The sequence below is a fragment of the Hyperolius riggenbachi genome, chromosome 1 (assembly GCF_040937935.1).
Source record: "Hyperolius riggenbachi isolate aHypRig1 chromosome 1, aHypRig1.pri, whole genome shotgun sequence".
NCBI classification, from domain to species: domain Eukaryota; kingdom Metazoa; phylum Chordata; class Amphibia; order Anura; family Hyperoliidae; genus Hyperolius; species Hyperolius riggenbachi.
The window spans coordinates 232,438,839-232,461,322 of NC_090646.1; the positions used below are offsets into that span (position 1 = coordinate 232,438,839).

At 41.0% G+C, this 22,484-nt stretch overlaps 1 protein-coding gene across 3 annotated transcripts in view; it reads left to right on the forward strand.

The window, feature by feature from the left end:
• CXXC4 (CXXC finger protein 4) overlaps positions 1-22,484 on the forward strand; it is a 260,319-nt gene that overhangs the window by 160,007 nt on the left and 77,828 nt on the right. The window lies entirely within an intron of this gene.

A 22,484-nucleotide genomic window follows, 5' to 3' on the forward strand; every position in this document is an offset into this window, starting at 1 on the left:
ATGCAGGTAGATGCTGGGTAATGTTGTACACTGGGTAATGTAATGCAGGTAGATACTGTGTAATGTTGTAAACTGGGTAATGTAATGCAGGTAGATGCTGCGTAATGTTGTTTACTGGGTAATGTAATGCAGGTAGATGCTGCGTAATGTTGTTTACTGGGTAATGTAATGCAGGTAGATACTGCGTAATGTTGTACACTGGATAATGTAATGCAGGTAGATACTGCGTAATGCTGTACACTGGGTAATGTAATGCAGGCAGATGCTGGGTAATGTTGTTTACTGGGTAATGTAATGCAGGTAGATACTGGGTAATGTTGTATACTGGCTAATGTAATGCAGGTAGGTGCTGCGTAGTGTTGTATACTGGGTAATGTAATGCAGGTAGATACTGGGTAATGTTGTACACTGGGTAATGTAATGCAGGTAGGTGCTGCGTAATGTTGTACACTGGGTAATGTAATGCAGGTAGATACTGCGTAATGTTGTATACTGGGTAATGTAATGCAGGTAGATGCTGGGTAATGTTGTACACTGGGTAATGTAATGCAGGTAGATACTGCGTAATGTTTAAGCTGGGTAATGTAATGCAGGTAGATGCTGCGTAATGTTGTTTACTGGGTAATGTAATGCAGGTAGATACTGCGTAATGTTGTATACTGGGTAATGTAATGCAGGTAGATACTGGGTAATGTTGTACACTGGGTAATGTAATGCAGGTAGATGCTGCGTAATGTTGTACACTGGGTAATGTAATACAGGTAGATGCTGCGTAATGTTGTATACTGGGTAATGTAATGCAGGTAGATACTGGGTAATGTTGTATACTGGGTAATGTAATGCAGGTAGATGCTGCGTAATGTTGTATACTGGGTAATGTAATGCAGGCAGATGCTGCGTAATGTTGTATACTGGGTAATGTAATGCAGGTAGATACTGGGTAATGTTGTACACTGGGTAATGTAATGCAGGTAGATGCTGGTGAATGTTGTACACTGGGTAATGTAATGCAGGTAGATGCTGCGTAATGTTGTACACTGGGTAATGTAATACAGGTAGATGCTGCGTAATGTTGTATACTGGGTAATGTAATGCAGGTAGATACTGGGTAATGTTGTATACTGGGTAATGTAATGCAGGTAGATGCTGCGTAATGTTGTATACTGGGTAATGTAATGCAGGCAGATGCTGCGTAATGTTGTATACTGGGTAATGTAATGCAGGTAGATACTGGGTAATGTTGTACACTGGGTAATGTAATGCAGGTAGATGCTGGTGAATGTTGTACACTGGGTAATGTAATGCAGGTAGATGCTGCGTAATGTTGTATACTGGGTAATGTAATGCAGGTAGATGCTGCGTAATGTTGTATACTGGGTAATGTAATGCAGGTAGATACTGGGTAATGTTGTACACTGTGTAATGTAATGCAGGTAGATGCTGCGTAATGTTGTACACTGGGTAATGTAATGCAGGTAGATGCTGCGTAATGTTGTATACTGGGTAATGTAATGCAGGTAGATACTGGGTAATGTTGTATACTGGGTAATGTAATGCAGGTAGATGCTGCGTAATGTTGTATACTGGGTAATGTAATGCAGGTAGATGCTGCGTTATGTTGTATACTGGGTAATGTAATGCAGGTAGATACTGGGCAATGTTGTACACTGGGTAATGTAATGCAGGTAGATACTGGGTAATGTTGTACACTGGGTAATGTAATGCAGGTAGATGCTGCGTAATTTTGTACACTAGGTAATGTAATGCAGGTAGATGCTGCGTAATGTTTTATACTAGGTAATGTAATGCAGGTAGATGCTGCGTAATGTTGTATACTGGGTAATGTAATGCAGGTAGATACTGCGTAATGTTGTACACTGGGTAATGTAATGCAGGTAGATACTGGGTAATGTTGTACACTGGGTAATGTAATGCAGGTAGATGCTGCGTAATGTTGTACACTGGGTAATGTAATGCAGGTAGATGCTGCGTAATGTTGTATACTGGGTAATGTAATGCAGGTAGATACTGGGTAATGTTGTACACTGGGTAATGTAATGCAGGTAGATACTGGGTAATGTTGTACACTGGGTAATGTAATGCAGGTAGATACTGGGTAATGTTGTACACTGGGTAATGTAATGCAGGTAGATGCTGCGTAATGTTGTACACTGGGTAATGTAATGCAGGTAGATGCTGCGAAATGTTGTACACTGGGTAATGTAATGCAGGTAGATGCTGCGTAATGTTGTTTACTGGGTAATGTAATGCAGGTAGATGCTGCGTAATGTTGTACACTGGGTAATGTAATGCAGGTAGATGCTGCGTAATGTTGTGCACTGGGTAATGTAATGCAGGTAGATGCCGCGTAATGTTGTACACTGGGTAATGTAATGTAGGTAGATGCTGGGAAATGTTGTACACTGGGTAATGTAATGCAGGTAGATGCTGCGTAATGTTGTACACTGTGTAATGTAATACAGGTAGATGCTGAGTAATGTTGTACACTGGGTAATGTAATGCAGGTAGATGCTGGGTAATGTTGTACACTGGGTAAATTAATGGAGGAAGATACTGCGTAATGTTGTATACTGGGTAATGTAATGCAGGTAGATGCTGCGTAATGTTGTACACTGGGTAATGTAATGCAGGTAGATGCTGAGTAATGTTGTATACTGGGTAATGTAATGCAGGTAGATGCTGCGTAATGTTGTATACTGGGTAATGTAATGCAGGTAGATGCTGCGTAATGTTGTATACTGGGTAATGTAATGCAGGTAGATACTGCATAATGTTGTACACTGGGTAATGTAATGCAGGTAGATGCTGCGTAATGTTGTATACTGGGCAATGTAATGCAGGTAGATGCTGCGTAATGTTGTACACTGGGTAATGTAATGCAGGTAGATGCTGCGTAATTTTGTATACTGGGTAATGTAATGCAGGTAGATGCTGAGTAATGTTGTATACTGGGTAATGTAATGCAGGTAGATGCTGCGTAATGTTGTATACTGGGTAATGTAATGCAGGTAGATGCTGCGTAATGTTGTACACTGGATAATGTAATGCAGGTAGATGCTGCGTAATGTTGTATACTGGGTAATGTAATGCAGGTAGGTGCTGCGTAATGTTGTACACTGGGTAATGTAATGCAGTTAGATGTTGCGTAATGTTGTACACTGGGTAATGTAATACAGGTAGATGCTGCGTAATGTTGTATACTGGGTAATGTAATGCAGGTAGATACTGGGTAATGTTGTATACTGGGTAATGTAATGCAGGTAGATGCTGCGTAATGTTGTATACTGGGTAATGTAATGCAGGCAGATGCTGCGTAATGTTGTATACTGGGTAATGTAATGCAGGTAGATACTGGGTAATGTTGTACACTGGGTAATGTAATGCAGGTAGATGCTGGTGAATGTTGTATACTGGGTAATGTAATGCAGGTAGATGCTGCGTAATGTTGTATACTGGGTAATGTAATGCAGGTAGATGCTGCGTTATGTTGTATACTGGGTAATGTAATGCAGGTAGATACTGGGTAATGTTGTACACTGGGTAATGTAATGCAGGTAGATACTGGGTAATGTTGTACACTGGGTAATGTAATGCAGGTAGATGCTGCGTAATGTTGTACACTGGGTAATGTAATGCAGGTAGATGCTGCGTAATGTTTTATACTAGGTAATGTAATGCAGGTAGATGCTGCGTAATGTTGTATACTGGGTAATGTAATGCAGGTAGATACTGCGTAATGTTGTACACTGGGTTATGTAATGCAGGTAGATACTGGGTAATGTTGTACACTGGGTAATGTAATGCAGGTAGATGCTGCGTAATGTTGTACACTGGGTAATGTAATGCAGGTAGATGCTGCGTAATGTTGTATACTGGGTAATGTAATGCAGGTAGATACTGGGTAATGTTGTACACTGGGTAATGTAATGCAGGTAGATACTGGGTAATGTTTTACACTGGGTAATGTAATGCAGGTAGATACTGGGTAATGTTGTACACTGGGTAATGTAATGCAGGTAGATGCTGCGTAATGTTGTACACTGGGTAATGTAATGCAGGTAGATGCTGCGAAATGTTGTACACTGGGTAATGTAATGCAGGTAGATGCTGCGTAATGTTGTTTACTGGGTAATGTAATGCAGGTAGATGCTGCGTAATGTTGTACACTGGGTAATGTAATGCAGGTAGATACTGCGTAATGTTGTGCACTGGGTAATGTAATGCAGGTAGATGCCGCGTAATGTTGTACACTGGGTAATGTAATGTAGGTAGATGCTGGGAAATGTTGTACACTGGGTAATGTAATGCAGGTAGATGCTGCGTAATGTTGTACACTGTGTAATGTAATACAGGTAGATGCTGAGTAATGTTGTACACTGGGTAATGTAATGCAGGTAGATGCTGCGTAATGTTGTACACTGGGTAATGTAATGCAGGTAGATGCTGAGTAATGTTGTACACTGGGTAATGTAATGCAGGTAAATGCTTCGAAATGTTGTACACTGTGTAATGTAATGCAGGCAGATGCTGGGTAATGTTCTTTACTGGGTAATGTAATGCAGGTAGATACTGGGTAATGTTGTATACTGGCTAATGTAATGCAGGTAGGTGCTGCGTAGTGTTGTATACTGGGTAATGTAATGCAGGTAGATACTGGGTAATGTTGTACACTGGGTAATGTAATGCAGGTAGGTGCTGCGTAATGTTGTACACTGGGTAATGTAATGCAGGTAGATACTGCGTAATGTTGTATACTGGGTAATGTAATGCAGGTAGATGCTGGGTAATGTTGTACACTGGGTAATGTAATGCAGGTAGATACTGCGTAATGTTGTAAACTGGGTAATGTAATGCAGGTAGATGCTGCGTAATGTTATTTACTGGGTAATGTAATGCAGGTAGATACTGCGTAATGTTGTATACTGGGTAATGTAATGCAGGTAGATGCTGCGTAATGTTGTACACTGGGTAATGTAATGCAGGTAGATGCTGCGTAATGTTGTATACTGGGTAATGTAATGCAGGTAGATACTGCGTAATGTTGTACACTGGGTAATGTAATGCAGGTAGATACTGGGTAATGTTGTACACTGGGTAATGTAATGCAGGTAGATTCTGCGTAATGTTGTATACTGGCTAATGTAATGCAGGTAGGTGCTGCGTAATGTTGTACACTGGGTAATGTAATGCAGGTAGATGCTGCGTAATGTTGTATACTGGGTAATGTAATGCAGGTAGATGCTGGGTAATGTTGTACACTGGGTAATGTAATGCAGGTAAATACTGCGTAATGTTGTAAACTGGGTAATGTAATGCAGGTAGATGCTGCGTAATGTTGTTTACTGGGTAATGTAATGCAGGTAGATACTGGGTAATGTTGTATACTGGGTAATGTAATGCAGGTAGATACTGGGTAATGTTGTATACTGGGTAATGTAATGCAGGTAGATACTGCGTAATATTGTAAACTGGGTAATGTAATGCAGGTAGATGCTGCGTAATGTTGTTTACTGGGTAATGTAATGCAGGTAGATACTGGGTAATGTTGTATACTGGGTAATGTAATGCAGGTAGATGCTGCGTAATGTTGTTTACTGGGTAATGTAATGCAGGTAGATACTGCGTAATGTTGTACACTGGGTAATGTAATGCAGGTAGATACTGCGTAATGTTGTACACTGGGTAATGTAATGCAGGTAGATACTGCGTAATGTTGTATACTGGGTAATGTAATGCAGGTAGATACTGGGTAATGTTGTACACTGGATAATGTAATGCAGGTAGATACTGCGTAATGTTGTACACTGGGTAATGTAATGCAGGTAGATGCTGCGTAATGTTGTACACTGGGTAATGTAATGCAGGTAGATGCTGCGTAATGTTGTACACTGGGTAATGTAATGCAGGTAGATACTGCGTAATGTTGTACACTGGGTAATGTAATGCAGGTAGATACTGCGTAATGTTTTACACTGGGTAATGTAATGCAGGCAGATGCTGGGTAATGTTGTTTACTGGGTAATGTAATGCAGGTAGATACTGGGTAATGTTGTATACTGGCTAATGTAATGCAGGTAGGTGCTGCGTAGTGTTGTATACTGGGTAATGTAATGCAGGTAGATACTGGGTAATGTTGTACACTGGGTAATGTAATGCAGGTAGGTGCTGCGTAATGTTGTACACTGGGTAATGTAATGCAGGTAGATACTGCGTAATGTTGTATACTGGGTAATGTAATGCAGGTAGATGCTGGGTAATGTTGTACACTGGGTAATGTAATGCAGGTAGATACTGCGTAATGTTTAAGCTGGGTAATGTAATGCAGGTAGATGCTGCGTAATGTTGTTTACTGGGTAATGTAATGCAGGTAGATACTGCGTAATGTTGTATACTGGGTAATGTAATGCAGGTAGATACTGGGTAATGTTGTACACTGGGTAATGTAATGCAGGTAGGTGCTGCGTAATGTTGTACACTGGGTAATGTAATGCAGGTAGGTGCTGCGTAGTGTTGTATACTGGGTAATGTAATGCAGGTAGATACTGGGTAATGTTGTACACTGGGTAATGTAATGCAGGTAGGTGCTGCGTAATGTTGTACACTGGGTAATGTAATGCAGGTAGATACTGCGTAATGTTGTATACTGGGTAATGTAATGCAGGTAGATGCTGGGTAATGTTGTACACTGGGTAATGTAATGCAGGTAGATACTGTGTAATGTTGTAAACTGGGTAATGTAATGCAGGTAGATGCTGCGTAATGTTGTTTACTGGGTAATGTTATGCAGGTAGATGCTGCGTAATGTTGTTTACTGGGTAATGTAATGCAGGTAGATACTGCGTAATGTTGTACACTGGGTAATGTAATGCAGGTAGATACTGCGTAATGTTGTACACTGGGTAATGTAATGCAGGCAGATGCTGGGTAATGTTGTTTACTGGGTAATGTAATGCAGGTAGATACTGGGTAATGTTGTATACTGGCTAATGTAATGCAGGTAGGTGCTGCGTAGTGTTGTATACTGGGTAATGTAATGCAGGTAGATACTGGGTAATGTTGTACACTGGGTAATGTAATGCAGGTAGGTGCTGCGTAATGTTGTACACTGGGTAATGTAATGCAGGTAGATACTGCGTAATGTTGTATACTGGGTAATGTAATGCAGGTAGATGCTGGGTAATGTTGTACACTGGGTAATGTAATGCAGGTAGATACTGCGTAATGTTTAAGCTGGGTAATGTAATGCAGGTAGATGCTGCGTAATGTTGTTTACTGGGTAATGTAATGCAGGTAGATACTGCGTAATGTTGTATACTGGGTAATGTAATGCAGGTAGATACTGGGTAATGTTGTACACTGGGTAATGTAATGCAGGTAGGTGCTGCGTAATGTTGTACACTGGGTAATGTAATGCAGGTAGGTGCTGCGTAGTGTTGTATACTGGGTAATGTAATGCAGGTAGATACTGGGTAATGTTGTACACTGGGTAATGTAATGCAGGTAGGTGCTGCGTAATGTTGTACACTGGGTAATGTAATGCAGGTAGATACTGCGTAATGTTGTATACTGGGTAATGTAATGCAGGTAGATGCTGGGTAATGTTGTACACTGGGTAATGTAATGCAGGTAGATACTGTGTAATGTTGTAAACTGGGTAATGTAATGCAGGTAGATGCTGCGTAATGTTGTTTACTGGGTAATGTAATGCAGGTAGATACTGCGTAATGTTCTATACTGGGTAATGTAATGCAGGTAGATACTGCGTAATGTTGTACACTGGGTAATGTAATGCAGGTGGATACTGCGTAATGTTGTATACTGGGTAATGTAATGCAGGTAGATACTGGGTAATGTTGTACACTGGGTAATGTAATGCAGGTAGATGCTGCGTAATGTTGTATACTGGGTAATGTAATGCAGGTAGATGCTGCGTAATGTTGTACACTGGGTAATGTAATGCAGGTAGATGCTGCGTAATGTTGTATACTGGGTAATGTAATGCAGGTAGATGCTGGGTAATGTTGTACACTGGGTAATGTAATGCAGGTAGATACTGCGTAATGTTGTAAACTGGGTAATGTAATGCAGGTAGATGCTGCGTAATGTTGTTTACTGGGTAATGTAATGCAGGTAGATGTTGGGTAATGTTGTACACTGGGTAATGTAATGCAGGTAGATACTGTGTAATGTTGTAAACTGGGTAATGTAATGCAGGTAGATGCTGGGTAATGTTGTACACTGGGTAATGTAATGCAGGTAGATACTGCGTAATGTTGTATACTGGGTAATGTAATGCAGGTAGATGCTGGGTAATGTTGTACACTGGGTAATGTAATGCAGGTAGATACTGTGTAATGTTGTAAACTGGGTAATGTAATGCAGGTAGATGCTGCGTAATGTTGTTTACTGGGTAATGTAATGCAGGTAGATACTGCGTAATGTTCTATACTGGGTAATGTAATGCAGGTAGATACTGCGTAATGTTGTACACTGGGTAATGTAATGCAGGTGGATACTGCGTAATGTTGTATACTGGGTAATGTAATGCAGGTAGATACTGGGTAATGTTGTACACTGGGTAATGTAATGCAGGTAGATGCTGCGTAATGTTGTATACTGGGTAATGTAATGCAGGTAGATGCTGCGTAATGTTGTACACTGGGTAATGTAATGCAGGTAGATGCTGCGTAATGTTGTATACTGGGTAATGTAATGCAGGTAGATGCTGGGTAATGTTGTACACTGGGTAATGTAATGCAGGTAGATACTGCGTAATGTTGTAAACTGGGTAATGTAATGCAGGTAGATGCTGCGTAATGTTGTTTACTGGGTAATGTAATGCAGGTAGATGTTGGGTAATGTTGTACACTGGGTAATGTAATGCAGGTAGATACTGCGTAATGTTGTAAACTGGGTAATGTAATGCAGGTAGATGCTGGGTAATGTTGTACACTGGGTAATGTAATGCAGGTAGATACTGCGTAATGTTGTAAACTGGGTAATGTAATGCAGGTAGATGCTGCGTAATGTTGTTTACTGGGTAATGTAATGCAGGTAGATACTGGGTAATGTTGTATACTGGGTAATGTAATGCAGGTAGATGTTGGGTAATGTTGTACACTGGGTAATGTAATGCAGGTAGATACTGCGTAATGTTGTAAACTGGGTAATGTAATGCAGGTAGATGCTGCGTAATGTTGTTTACTGGGTAATGTAATGCAGGTAGATACTGGGTAATGTTGTATACTGGGTAATGTAATGCAGGTGGTTACTGGGTAATGTTGTATACTGGGTAATGTAATGCAGGTAGATACTGCGTAATGTTGTACACTGGGTAATGTAATGCAGGTAGATGCTGCGTAATGTTGTTTACTGGGTAATGTAATGCAGGTAGATACTGCGTAATGTTGTACACTGGGTAATGTAATGCAGGTAGATACTGCGTAATGTTGTACACTGGGTAATGTAATGCAGGTAGATACTGGGTAATGTTGTTTATTGGGTAATGTAATGCAGGTAGATGTTGGGTAATGTTGTACACTGGGTAATGTAATGCAGGTAGATACTGCGTAATGTTGTAAACTGGGTAATGTAATGCAGGTAGATGCTGGGTAATGTTGTACACTGGGTAATGTAATGCAGGTAGATACTGCGTAATGTTGTAAACTGGGTAATGTAATGCAGGTAGATGCTGCGTAATGTTGTTTACTGGGTAATGTAATGCAGGTAGATACTGGGTAATGTTGTATACTGGGTAATGTAATGCAGGTAGATGTTGGGTAATGTTGTACACTGGGTAATGTAATGCAGGTAGATACTGCGTAATGTTGTAAACTGGGTAATGTAATGCAGGTAGATGCTGCGTAATGTTGTTTACTGGGTAATGTAATGCAGGTAGATACTGGGTAATGTTGTATACTGGGTAATGTAATGCAGGTGGTTACTGGGTAATGTTGTATACTGGGTAATGTAATGCAGGTAGATACTGCGTAATGTTGTACACTGGGTAATGTAATGCAGGTAGATGCTGCGTAATGTTGTTTACTGGGTAATGTAATGCAGGTAGATACTGCGTAATGTTGTACACTGGGTAATGTAATGCAGGTAGATACTGCGTAAAGTTGTACACTGGGTAATGTAATGCAGGTAGATGCTGCGTAATGTTGTTTACTGGGTAATGTAATGCAGGTAGATACTGCGTAATGTTGTACACTGGGTAATGTAATGCAGGTAGATACTGGGTAATGTTGTATACTGGGTAATGTAATGCAGGTAGATACTGCGTAATGTTGTACACTGGATAATGTAATGCAGGTAGATACTGCGTAATGTTGTACACTGGGTAATGTAATGCAGGTAGATGCTGCGTAATGTTGTACACTGGGTAATGTAATGCAGGTAGATGCTGCGTAATGTTGTACACTGGGTAATGTAATGCAGGTAGATACTGGGTAATGTTGTTTACTGGGTAATGTAATGCAGGTAGATACTGCGTAATGTTGTATACTGGGTAATGTAATGCAGGTAGATACTGCGTAATGTTGTACACTGGGTAATGTAATGCAGGTAGATGCTGCGTAATGTTGTACACTGGGTAATGTAATGCAGGTAGATGCTGCGTAATGTTGTACACTGGGTAATGTAATGCAGGTAGATACTGGGTAATGTTGTTTATTGGGTAATGTGAAAATGCTAAAATATTTTTACTCATGTTGTAAGTAGTTCTTTTGTAGTGAATTCATTGCGGTGAAATGTGTGTTACATCTCAGTATGCAGTAGGTCAGTGCAATGTTTGAGAAGGCACTTTACTGGAGATCAGAACTCTAATAGCTAATGATATGAAATAAAAACTCCCTCTGATATATAATGGCTAGGCTGGAAGTAACACTGTTGATGTACGTTCGGAGTCTTTCAGACAGTAAGTTTAACTGGGCACTTATTGGGCAGTTCAGCGTCCAGGTCTGCCTCCCATGAACGCTATTCCTGTGCAATCAAAATGTAGCCAAATGGCAGCATTTGTAACTCCACGCGTGTCAGTGCCAACAACACGTGGTGGCGTTTCCGGGTGGCAGAGAACAGTGACATATTGCATGACTCCATGGAGGGGGTAGCCTGTCCACTTTTGGTACTGAGTGCTAACAAGTGCCCAAACTGTGCAGCACAATAGCTGACAGGCGGTGAATTCACTGCCTAAAGCTGTTTGTGTTAGAGTGCTAATACTTACCTTTGTGGTGTCCTTCAGGAGGTTTGAGGTTCTGGGCCAGTTGTATCACACCTATCATGCTTTAAGGCCCTGTGTTCTACTTTGTGGTATAATGTTAGTTGGGGAAAGCTGTCATAGACCTCTGTTGGCATCAGCCTGCCGCACAGTAACTCTCTGGACCACACAAATACACAAATAGCATGGAGGCAGAATGGCTAAAGCCTAGATGCCATCTATATTGCATGAATAAACTCTACCTTACCTCCATATACATGGGGTGGTTTCTCCTTCAGCTTAACTGGTATTTTATGTACAGATTTTTTTTAACGTGGTGACAATTGAGCATGTGCGACATTTCCCTGTTCAACATAATGAATGCAATTCAGCGCTGGCAGTATTTTCTGTAGGTGAGGACAGCAGCCTAGGACGGATATAATGAGTTTATTTCAGACAATTGGCATGACGCAGCTCTAGTTACATGACGTGCACAGCATGCTGATTCCAGTGAGGCACGCAGACTCGGTCGTTGAAGGAAGAAACTGTACAATAAAATACGGCATATTTTCCGTGGGCCTTGTTATCATGATGTTTACCTTGGATAAACTCACTTGTGATTTACCTGTTGTTTGGTGCTAAAGATTGACTTTGCAATATGAAATTTTCTACATAGGCAAACACTTTTATGGTAGTAGTTAACCATATTCTAATATTGGTTGCAGACGGCACAGGTTGTTGGCAACAGGCAACTTTTAGAAGGAAATTTAAAGAGAAGCTTTGCGGAGCACTATAAAAATGTGCCATAGCTGCATTGCAGTTTAGAAAGTTTCTTACATTCACACTAAATCTATTGCTAGGGGCGTGTGGCACATCCCACTGATTTAAAGAGGAACTGTAACCAAGGATTGAACTTTATTCCAATCAGTAGCTGGTACCCCCTTTCCCATAAGAAATCTATTCCTTGAATACATCACCTGGGAAATCTGTATGGCTGATATTGAGGTGAACCCCCCCCCCCCCCCCCACCCACCCACAGTGTGGTGTCAGGACCTAGATCCTGACATCACGCTGTGGGAGCCTCGTTGTGTTTTGGGAAATAACAGCTGTTTCCAGCTACCACGCAACCAGCATCTCCCAACGTGATAGGCTAAATAACATTTTAGCCTATCGCGTTGTTAGGGGGTGTGATTATAAATAATGGCTGTTGGAGCTGTTTTTATTTTATGCCTGCCAGTAGTAAAGACGATGATGTGCAGGCTGAGTGTGGATCAAACAATATGAAAAAATTAAAACATTTCAATCATTTCTTGATCTGTCTTCAATTTTTTAACTTCTCACTTTGCAATGTGTTAATTCCCCCTCCCCCCCCTTTTCATTAAAGTTCCTTTTTTAGGGTCTTTTCACACTACCTTTGCTGCATTGCGATGCAATTATGTTCTAATGGCGCTTCCACATTGGTGCGTTTGCGGTGCAGCGATTCCTGTTGGAACAACGCACAGCATGCTGTACGCTACTGACTGACGCACACGGGTATACACTGTATGTGTTGTATCGCCAACGGTCTTGTTTTTCAGAATATGTAACACAACGGGTATAGTGTGAAAGTGCCCTGAAAAACAATCGCTTTCGCTAAAGTTTGTCCAAATATATGCTAACACATCGCTATTCATTTAGAGTGCAGGTGTAGCAAACAATATTCTATAACCAGGAGGCAACTAAAAACTAAATCTCTAGGGATGGTCAATGTGATGCTAATAATGCTGAGTTGCCGCAAATTGTATGTTAATGTTGTTCAAGTGTATACAGCTTGGGAATCACCAAACAGGTGTTGCATTTGATTGGTCCATTTCAAAGCTGCATAATTTGCATCAACTCTCTATTATTAGTGTCTCATTGAACATCCCTACTTTTTTCCACCAAAGCCTGGAGAAAGAAAAACCTGAAAATTTGTTTTCATCCAAAAGAGAGTTTAAAGTGTATGGGGTCACCGGAATAAAATATACATACCTACCTATGGCATTCCTGTAGCCCTCCCCCCCCCCCCGGCCTCATCTCTCCCACACCGTCCTCTTCGCCTGCAGTTGGCCCCAAAAAATCCTCCAGTCGGGTCCAGTTGGACCGGAGGACTTTCGGGGGGCCAATTGCAGCCAAACGGGGAGTCAGAAGAGCACTGGGAGTCAGAAGAGGACGCCGTGGGAGCGATGAGGCTGAAGAAAGCCCCAGGTATGTAGATTTTATTCCTGTGGCCCCATCTCAGGTTCCCTTCAAAGACATTTGCGTTATAGTGAAAGGCTCTATATGAAGGGCAGGGGCTACTAGTCAGGCAAAAGGGGCAATTTCCTCAGGGCCCTTGAGCACTACTGGGCCCCCAGTGCTGCCGGACTCCCCCCTCACCCCCTCAGTTCTAGATATTTGCACCTGGGGCCCCTGCATGATTTTTGTAAGGAGTACAACTCACCTGTACCGGCACGCTGCTCCATCTGTGATTCCCGTCTTCATCCCTGATGCCTGCATCTTCTTCAGACCCTTTGATCTTGTGTGATAACCTGATGCGCTGGGTCACTAAGATAAGGCAGGCAGCGAGATAAGGACCGGAAGCTGGACAGAGCAGCTCAACATCAGGTCAGTTGTAATCTTTACACAAATAATGCTGGGTCTCTGGGGAGAGACCTGGGGGGAAGGGGACTGGAAGTGCTGGGGGAGGGGCCCCAGGTTACCTTTGCCCTAGGGCCCCATTAGGGCTTCAACCAGCCCTGTCTATACGCTGTTAAGATTGACACATTTTGATATAGTGATTTTGCATACCATCATTAAGAATGATCATTGATTTATATAGCGTCAGCTGTACAACAGAATGAAAATTGTAGCAATACAATATAAACAATATGACAGTGAACAGTCCAAGACAATGGTGGCATTACAGCTTGTGCAGTGAAGAACCTTATTTAGAATTGTTGATTGTTTATCTCTAGACTATGATATTGTATTTCTATGGTACCAAGTATCAATGTATTGCAGTTTACAGTCATATGCTTTTGCACCGAAAGGGTTTAAGAAAAATGCTATGGTTTCAACACCTGTGACAGGGCTGGTACGCTGATGTGCTCCAATTTAACACTTTATTACAAGGGGCCGATGCTGCTATCTTCTTGCCAGTCATATCTTGTGCTGTCACAGGCAAACACCTGTCCTGAAACGGAATTATTCTGCAGGGTAATCTAAAGCTTCCTCCCCCTCCGCATCATATGCTTTCCGTTGTTTATTGAGTTATGTTGCACCATACTTCAGATGCGACAGACATTTAATAATGTTGAAGTCTCAGCTCTGCAGGGGCTAAAAAGATCCCAGCAGGCTTGTTAACTTCTACTCTCGAATATTATGGGAATACTTTTTTTCCCTCTTCCTAGACTTCTACTTAATTTATTTCATAGCTATAAAAAGCTCCTCTATGGTTTCAGTGTTTTGCATTTTTGCAATTTGTTCAATACCGTATTTCTCGAGTGAATGACACACAAGGTGCCACTTGGAATCCATTCCAAGCTATTAACTTTGAACCGTGTTCTGCAATGCTCGGTCTGGACATTTTTTGCTGTGTTTCTGAAGCTGCTTGCATTCGCCTTTTGTACAAAAAAAAAAAAAAAAAAGCTTTAGAAACTGTTTCACCATACTAAGTAGAATGTAATTTTTGGATATGTATTATAGTTGGCTTGCTGCTGTTAACAGATGCTTGGTATATATATAACTGTACACAACTATGTTTATCATCATTGTCCATCACACCTGTAGTCATGCTGCTATGATTTTGATTTTGATTAGGGCTCGTGAACATGCCTTTAGACATTGATTTTAGTTTGGCATCTGTTTGATTTCATAGCGTGATACTTACTTGAGAGGTGATCTGACGTGAAGGCTAGGTTCACACTGCAGTTAAAGTTGAACAGTTTTCTGCAATGGAGAGATGTTAACAGGTTTTATGGTAGCTATAGGATCCATTCAGGCACTTCCATTTTCAATGTATCGGTCATCTCCATTGTAGTAGTGAAATGCAAAGTCCCATCTTGCAAAACTTTTCTGGACACTGCATGAAAAATGGACAAGACAATCGAAGCATACAGTAGGCTGCAACAGACACCAATGGCTACTAAATTGGTTGTGGGTGGACACAGTGAATCATACTTCAGATTCACTGTACCTGCACACTTAGTAGGGACCTAGCAATAGTCACGTTTAAGCCAAATTGGTGGGATTGATGTCAAATTAGTGTCAAAAACCCAGCAATTGAAACTTAAACCGTGCCCTCCGGGCCCACCAACAGTGCATGTCTTGTGGAAATCCACAGAGGTAATGAATTAGCTCTGCGGAGACACTTATTAGCCGACTTGTGAATGCTTGTGGTTTCCTGCAAAATGTTGATAAGCCGTGAGGACAGGGTTGGGGAGCTTTGCCCCAAGGCTACTTGCACGCAGGGCATTGTGCTGCACACCCTGTGAAAACAAGATCACAGCACAACGGAGAGGAAAGTTGCATCGTGCATTTTGTGTGTAATACAGTGCATGCAGTGAAGCATTACAGTATATAAAAAGAATGCTTCACCGCAACTGTAAATGTGCACACCGTCTAGTAATACGCAGAATTCCCTTGCAATACTCCTATGGATTCCAATGTATTGCCCTGCTATTGTGCTGATGTGAACATATTACAATAGAATCGCATTGGATGTGGTATGGGATATATATATCCGTTGCAACGTTATGTGTTAGTGTAAAAGTAGGCTTAGGGCCTGTACACACTGAATAATGCAAGTGCATGTGTTTTTTAAAATCGCAAGTGCATGTAGTTTTAAAAACGCATTGCATGCGCTTTTGCCTGCGTTTTTGATGCATTTGCAATTTTCTTGTAATTGCTGATTGGCTAAAGAATCCTTTGTTTTTTTTTTTAGTTTACATTTCAACACGAATCAGGAAATTGCAGCGTCTTCTGGGATACTGACTTCTGAAAAACGCAATGGAATCGCATTGCATTTCTTTTTTTCATGCGTTTTTCAAGCGCTGCACTTAAAAAAGCGCAGCAGGCACTGCGATTGCGTTTTTCTAAAAAAAAAGCCTCTTTCACATGAAAGGCGATTAATTTGCCACCTGTCAACTGCTCCTTTGCACTGGCAGGGCACTTGCTAGCACTCGACACAAGCGTTGAAAAAAGGTAGCCCTGTACAGTCACATCTGAGTGCAGCCGTGCTCAGACATGACACACTTCTACAGGACAATTCAGGATAATATTTGTGAAAATGTTTGCACTCAATAACAATTGACCATACAGTGAAACAATTCACTAATATTTTTACGTGAACAGTATGCATTGCTTTATGCCCACGTTATACCAAAGACGTAATGCAGCCAACATTAGGGTTGGTTAAAGGGAACCCGAGGTGAGAGGTATATGGAGGCTACCATATTTGTTTCCTTTTAAACAATACTAGTTGCCTGGCAGCCCTGCTGGTCTATTTGCTTGTAGTAGTGGCTGAAGTAACTCAGAAGCAAGCATGCAGCTAATCCTGTTAGTTCTGACAATATTGTCAGAAACAACTGCTCTGCTGCAAGCTTGTTCAAGGTCTATGGCTGAAAGTATTAGAGGCAGAGGATTATCAGGATAGCCAGGCAACTAGTATTGCTTAAAAGGAAATAAGTATGGCACCCTCCATATAACTCTCACCTCGGGTTCACTTTAATAAAAGTGTGGTGAAATGTGTAGGCAGAATACAGCAATACTACTGGTACTTGCACAAGTTACGTAACATGAGTTGTGCAAGTAGCGCAACTCTCATTACTTAGGCAATTAGTATGTTGCTACTATACTGTGCCCTTCGCAATTAGCACAACCCAGGGTACGCTAGCAACATGTGCAATCTAGGAGTTTGATTCACTAAAGGAATGTTATTTTTATCATGTACAGATAGTGTATGTTAAGATTACAGGCATGTACCCATTGACATATTGCATAATACATGCTTTATGTATGTTGCTGGAGTAGCATGCAACGTAAGTGGTGATTGTACATAGCATGTTACGTTTTTTGCGTAAGTCACTATGTAAATTGCGTAAATGCGTAAATCTGTACATGTTTAAATTAACATTATTTTAGTGAACCAACCCCTAGGTAACAAAATGTATAATGCACAGTATGCTAGCAACATGCATGCTATCTAGTTTATGCAGGTTGGGCTACATGCGCAACATGCGCTAAGTAACTGTTAGATACTGGTACTGGTAATATTGCTGCACCCCTATGCATGCCAATTTTACAGGGGTTTCGTAAATTTGCCCCATAGTGTGAACATACCCTAATGTGAATGTGGTCTTTTTTCACAAACGCTCCTAACTGTATGGGCAGGTTCACCTCTCTGCATCCCCCTCCACAACCACACAAGGTCTTTCAGCATCAAATATCATTTCTGCTTCATCTCCCAGCAGTTGCCCTCCTAAGCGACTAACTATAAACCCCTGCCACATCTCACTACTGATTACAGCAGCCAAGCATTAATTGAGGGATCAATACTGAGGCGCTGGAGTGAAATGAACAGGAGCATGGCTTTATGGCTGAAGTCTGTATTTGCACAAACGCACACTGCAGATGTCAGAAAACCTGGGAGACTGTTAGCTTTCTACATCATCTAAGTGACAATATCACTGACAGCAGACCATTTGGTTTATAAAAAAACCAAGTTTATGATACATTTTTGTTTAGCTAAAATACATGCTAGATTTTCATCTTCCAAAATGTTACATTATGATCATTTTAATCTGAAGTGTTTAGAGATGCTGATGATGTCAACATGAGTGGATTCCCCTTAAGCGATGTGCCAGATCGACTGATCACTACTGTAGGTTTCTACTGGATGTTGCTGATGGTGCAATGTGACCATACAGTGAGGCATACAGTACAATGAAAGTATGCCTCCCTGCCACTGTACACACATGTATTACCTTGTAAGCTCACTGGATGCAGTGTGTTATCCAGACGGAACCCCCTGCACCGCAATCAATGTGCTAGCCCAATAAGCATATCTTCGCATCTGCTTTGTATCGTGATGTTATTGTTCATTGGAAATTGACGCAATGGACATAGGGCCAGACACATTAAAGTCCGGTAAAGTTAGCATGCACACTTACCAATAAGCGGCTCGTTACCATGGAAATGCACACATCACTATACAATGCGCGTTAACCTAGTAACACACGTTGTGCTAACAGGTGAAATGTCCCTAGGCAGGACGCCCACTAGAAAACAATAATCAAAATCACGTAGTGATTTATTGTAAAGTTATTTCAGCAGTGATTCCTGGCATTTTTTGTAGTGATTTTATTTTAGTGCTAGCTATTGCAAAAGCATTTGCGATTAGAGATTGCGATTTTAATTTTTTGTCTGGTTCTGGTAGTAAAATCCCTGCAAAATCACTTTTGTACAGTGATTGCATAGAGATTTTGTAGCGATCCTATACTTAAAGAAAACCTGAACTGAAAATTAAAAGTCAAAATAAGCATACACAAGTCATACTTACCTTCCATGTAGTCTACTCCTCAGTGTCTTTCTCCTGTCCCGCGTCCTGTTTGTTCACTGTGATCAAGGGAATTTTCCGTCCTCCACTTTGAAAATGGCCATTACCAATAACAGCTTTCTGGTCAGCACACAGTTAAACTGTAACATCGCCCACTTGAGCCATAGGGAAACATGGACATTACCTGATACATCAGTTTTCCTCTCAGCTATAACTGACAGCAACTGATATTTTACTGACAGCAACTGATATATTTCAGATCTGACAAAATATTGTCAGAACTGGAAGGGATTATTGTCAGAAGAAAATGGTGAGCTTATGAGAGGAACTGATGGCAAGGTAACTATGTAACGTTCATTTGAAGTTACCTCATGTGTTTATTTTAAATATTTTTACTCAGTACAGGTTCTCTTTAACATTGAAACGCAATGGGAATCTAAAAAATGCTGCATGCTAAGCGATTGCGATTTTTCAAACAAAGTCTAAAGGTGCCCATTAATGATATAATGTTTTCATCAGATGCGATCATTTGGTTAGTTTTGCGGGAATGAAAGTACCGTAATCAGAAGGTAATTATCGATTGTTCGCATAAACTGGACTATCACAAAATCCAACATCCGATTGACAAAAATTTCCATTCCAATTCACCAAATAATCATTTACATCGTTTTTCTCCAGATACTGTGAGGTTTTCTGTACAATTTGATCATAAAAGTCTGAAAGATCACATCTGAGGGAAATAGGTTTCTCAGTAGACATTTTGAATGTTGTCTCCTGTGAAGGTGGATGCTGTATAGACTGGCCTATAGTAATTATTTAAATGTTGTGCTGTGCTTCACATACTCCCATGGAGAGAACGTGCACAACTTTGCCCATTATGAATGAATTTCAAAATAGATTTGCTGCAAATATTACTTTCTGGTAGATTCAAATTATACCTTAAAATGAAGGTTCAGGAGAAATACAGTGTATTTATGTCTTTATCTGTTTACTAATATATTTTTAGGCAGAAAGTAGCAATGTGTTTTCCTGGTATTGGTGGCCTTTTGGGTAATGAGTGTGTATATTTATACATATATAGACACACACACACACTGTATAACATGTGCACAGACTTCTAGCTGTATGGATAATGTTTCTATAGCTGCTGCCTGGCCTGCATGTGCCTAGAGAGCCCACACACAGCAATCCAGCCCTTTACATTTGTGGCGAGGTAGGAGGTCTAGCCTCCGTGCAGCCACAGGCCATGCTTCACAAACCAAAGTGCAAATCCTTCTGGCTGATTCCATCTCCCACTGACACGTAGCGAGCAGCAGGATTTCTACCGTTACATTTCTCGCTTTGCTTTTCAAGCAGCAGATTCAGAGCCGGTGTCTAAATACGCTCTATGTGCACAGTTTTATTCCTCATTTCTAATATACATCACCAAGAGCAAAGCAGCTGCACCCCTCCCCCCCCCCATTTAAAATACATATGACCTGTGGCTTCAACAAATAGAAATACATTTTATGAGGGTCTTGCTTCTGTTAATTTAAAGGGTTTTTACTGTAGGACGTTGTCTGTGGTAGGTTGTTTTGTGAGTAGCAACTAATCTTGGTGTCCTTGTCATATCATTTAGAAAACAAAGCCTTTGGTTGCTATTTAAAAACATGGTCATAACAGCAAGACTACATTCACAGTGGTGCGTATTGTAATGCTAGCTGGCGCACTGCACTGTAACACCTATTCACAATGTTCGTTGTGCGGTTTAACGACGTGCAACATGGCAGTGCATTACCACAAAACCCGCACCTTTATAGTGATAGTGAAACATACTTTTCATTGACTGTATGCTTCATTGTATGTGACGCATCAAGCGGATAATGGCCTCAATTCACTAAGATCATGCTGGAGATAATAAGGCAAGAGAAAACTTACCTCCACACAGTAAGAGAGTTATCTTATCTCTTCATTCCTTACGTTACCTCTTCTGTAGTTAATTTACCTCCTCTGTAGTTAAGTTACCTCCTCTGTAGTTAAGTTACCTCCTCTGTAGTTAATTTACCTCCTCTGTAGTTATTTTCACACGCAGTTAATGAACAGCCTGTCTTTAACTCTGGAGTTATTTTAAGGATTAAAGAGTTAACTTAAAGACAGGAGTTAGGTTTGCCTGAGGTAAAATGTTTCCTGAATACTACATGCCTTATCACCATGGTAACAACTCTAGAAGAGTTATTAAAGACAGGAGATAAGCTTAGTGAATTGAGGCCAATGTGTGGCGGGACTTTTCTGTTGCGTTGCATTGATTTACTAATTAAAATGTTATGATTGTGTGTTTATACAGCACTGGCATGTCCCGTAGTGCTTCACAGGTTACATATTCAAGTCACCAACTGCCCATCATAGAGCACATAGTGTAATCACTAGCATAGTAATGATGGGGAGGGGTGTACCATTAACTTACAAGTATATTCTTGTGATGTACAAGGAAACGTAGGTGCTGAGAGAGACCCCATGCATACGGAGGTAGAACATGCAAACTCCATGTGAAGTGACGTGGCTCAGATTTGAATGTGAAATCTAGGTAAGAGTGCTATCAATTATGCCACCCATGAGGCCCAATTATGTGTATCCTGACTATCGTAATGATCCTTTTAATGGCTGAGGCGGTTGCCAGTATTGATATGAAAACGTTGTGTAGTGCGGTTAAACGACCACTGTCGCGAAAATCTTAAAATTTTAAATATATGTTAACATATATAAATAAGAAGTACGTTTCTGCTAGAGTAAAATGAGCCAAAAATAACTTTTTTCCTATGTTGCTGTCACTTACAGTAGGTAGTAGAAATTTGACAATACCGTCAGGTTTTGGACTAGTCCATCTCTCCGTCGGGGATTCTCAGCATGGCCTTTATTCTTTATAAAGACATTCCCTAAAAACTGATTTATGTAAAGATGCTGGGCAGCCTCCCTGCTTGCTGCACACTTTTGGCAGTTGGACGGAGCAACTGACATTCACTAAGTGCTTTTGAAAATAAAGAAAACCCTGAGAACCCCCCATGTGTAGATGGGCTAGTCCAAAACCTGTCGGTTCTGTCAGATTTCTACTACCTACTGTAAGTGTCAGCAACATAAGAGAAAAGTAATTTATGGCTCATTTTACTCTGGAAGAAACGTACTTCTTAACTGTATATGTTTACATATATTTTACATTTTAGGATTTTTGTGACAGTGGTCCTTTAACAGGGAGAACCTGATGGTTGAACGTCTACGGCTGTGGTTTGCTGAGTGACCAGTGATCCCGTGAACTAGCAATTTGCAGGTTCAAAAACAAGCAAAACCCAACACAAATGCTGATTCACCTGCTGAATCACATTGCAAGTGAGCTGCTATTGCCTGTGCTGTCTGAGGCTCCACTTCCCCAGCCTGGCATGACCACTCATTCACCACTTCACAGGGGAGCCTGGCTAATGTCATGCCAGTGCCAAGGAAGCCTAGAGAGCTGGAAAAGCAGTTTGAAACAGAGCAGTCTTCTGATTGGTTCTAACTAAGCAAGGCTGGAATGATGAAAAGGTTGTGCGGTATGGTTTGGTGGGGACGAACAGTGAACCCGCAATTGAGTGTCCGGAGACACGCAGGTTTTCAAACCTGCAAATCCCAAGATGAATGCATCTTCACAAACCACCAACCCTAAACGCCAGCTATTCTCTGTGTTTTTTCCTACTCTTCTGA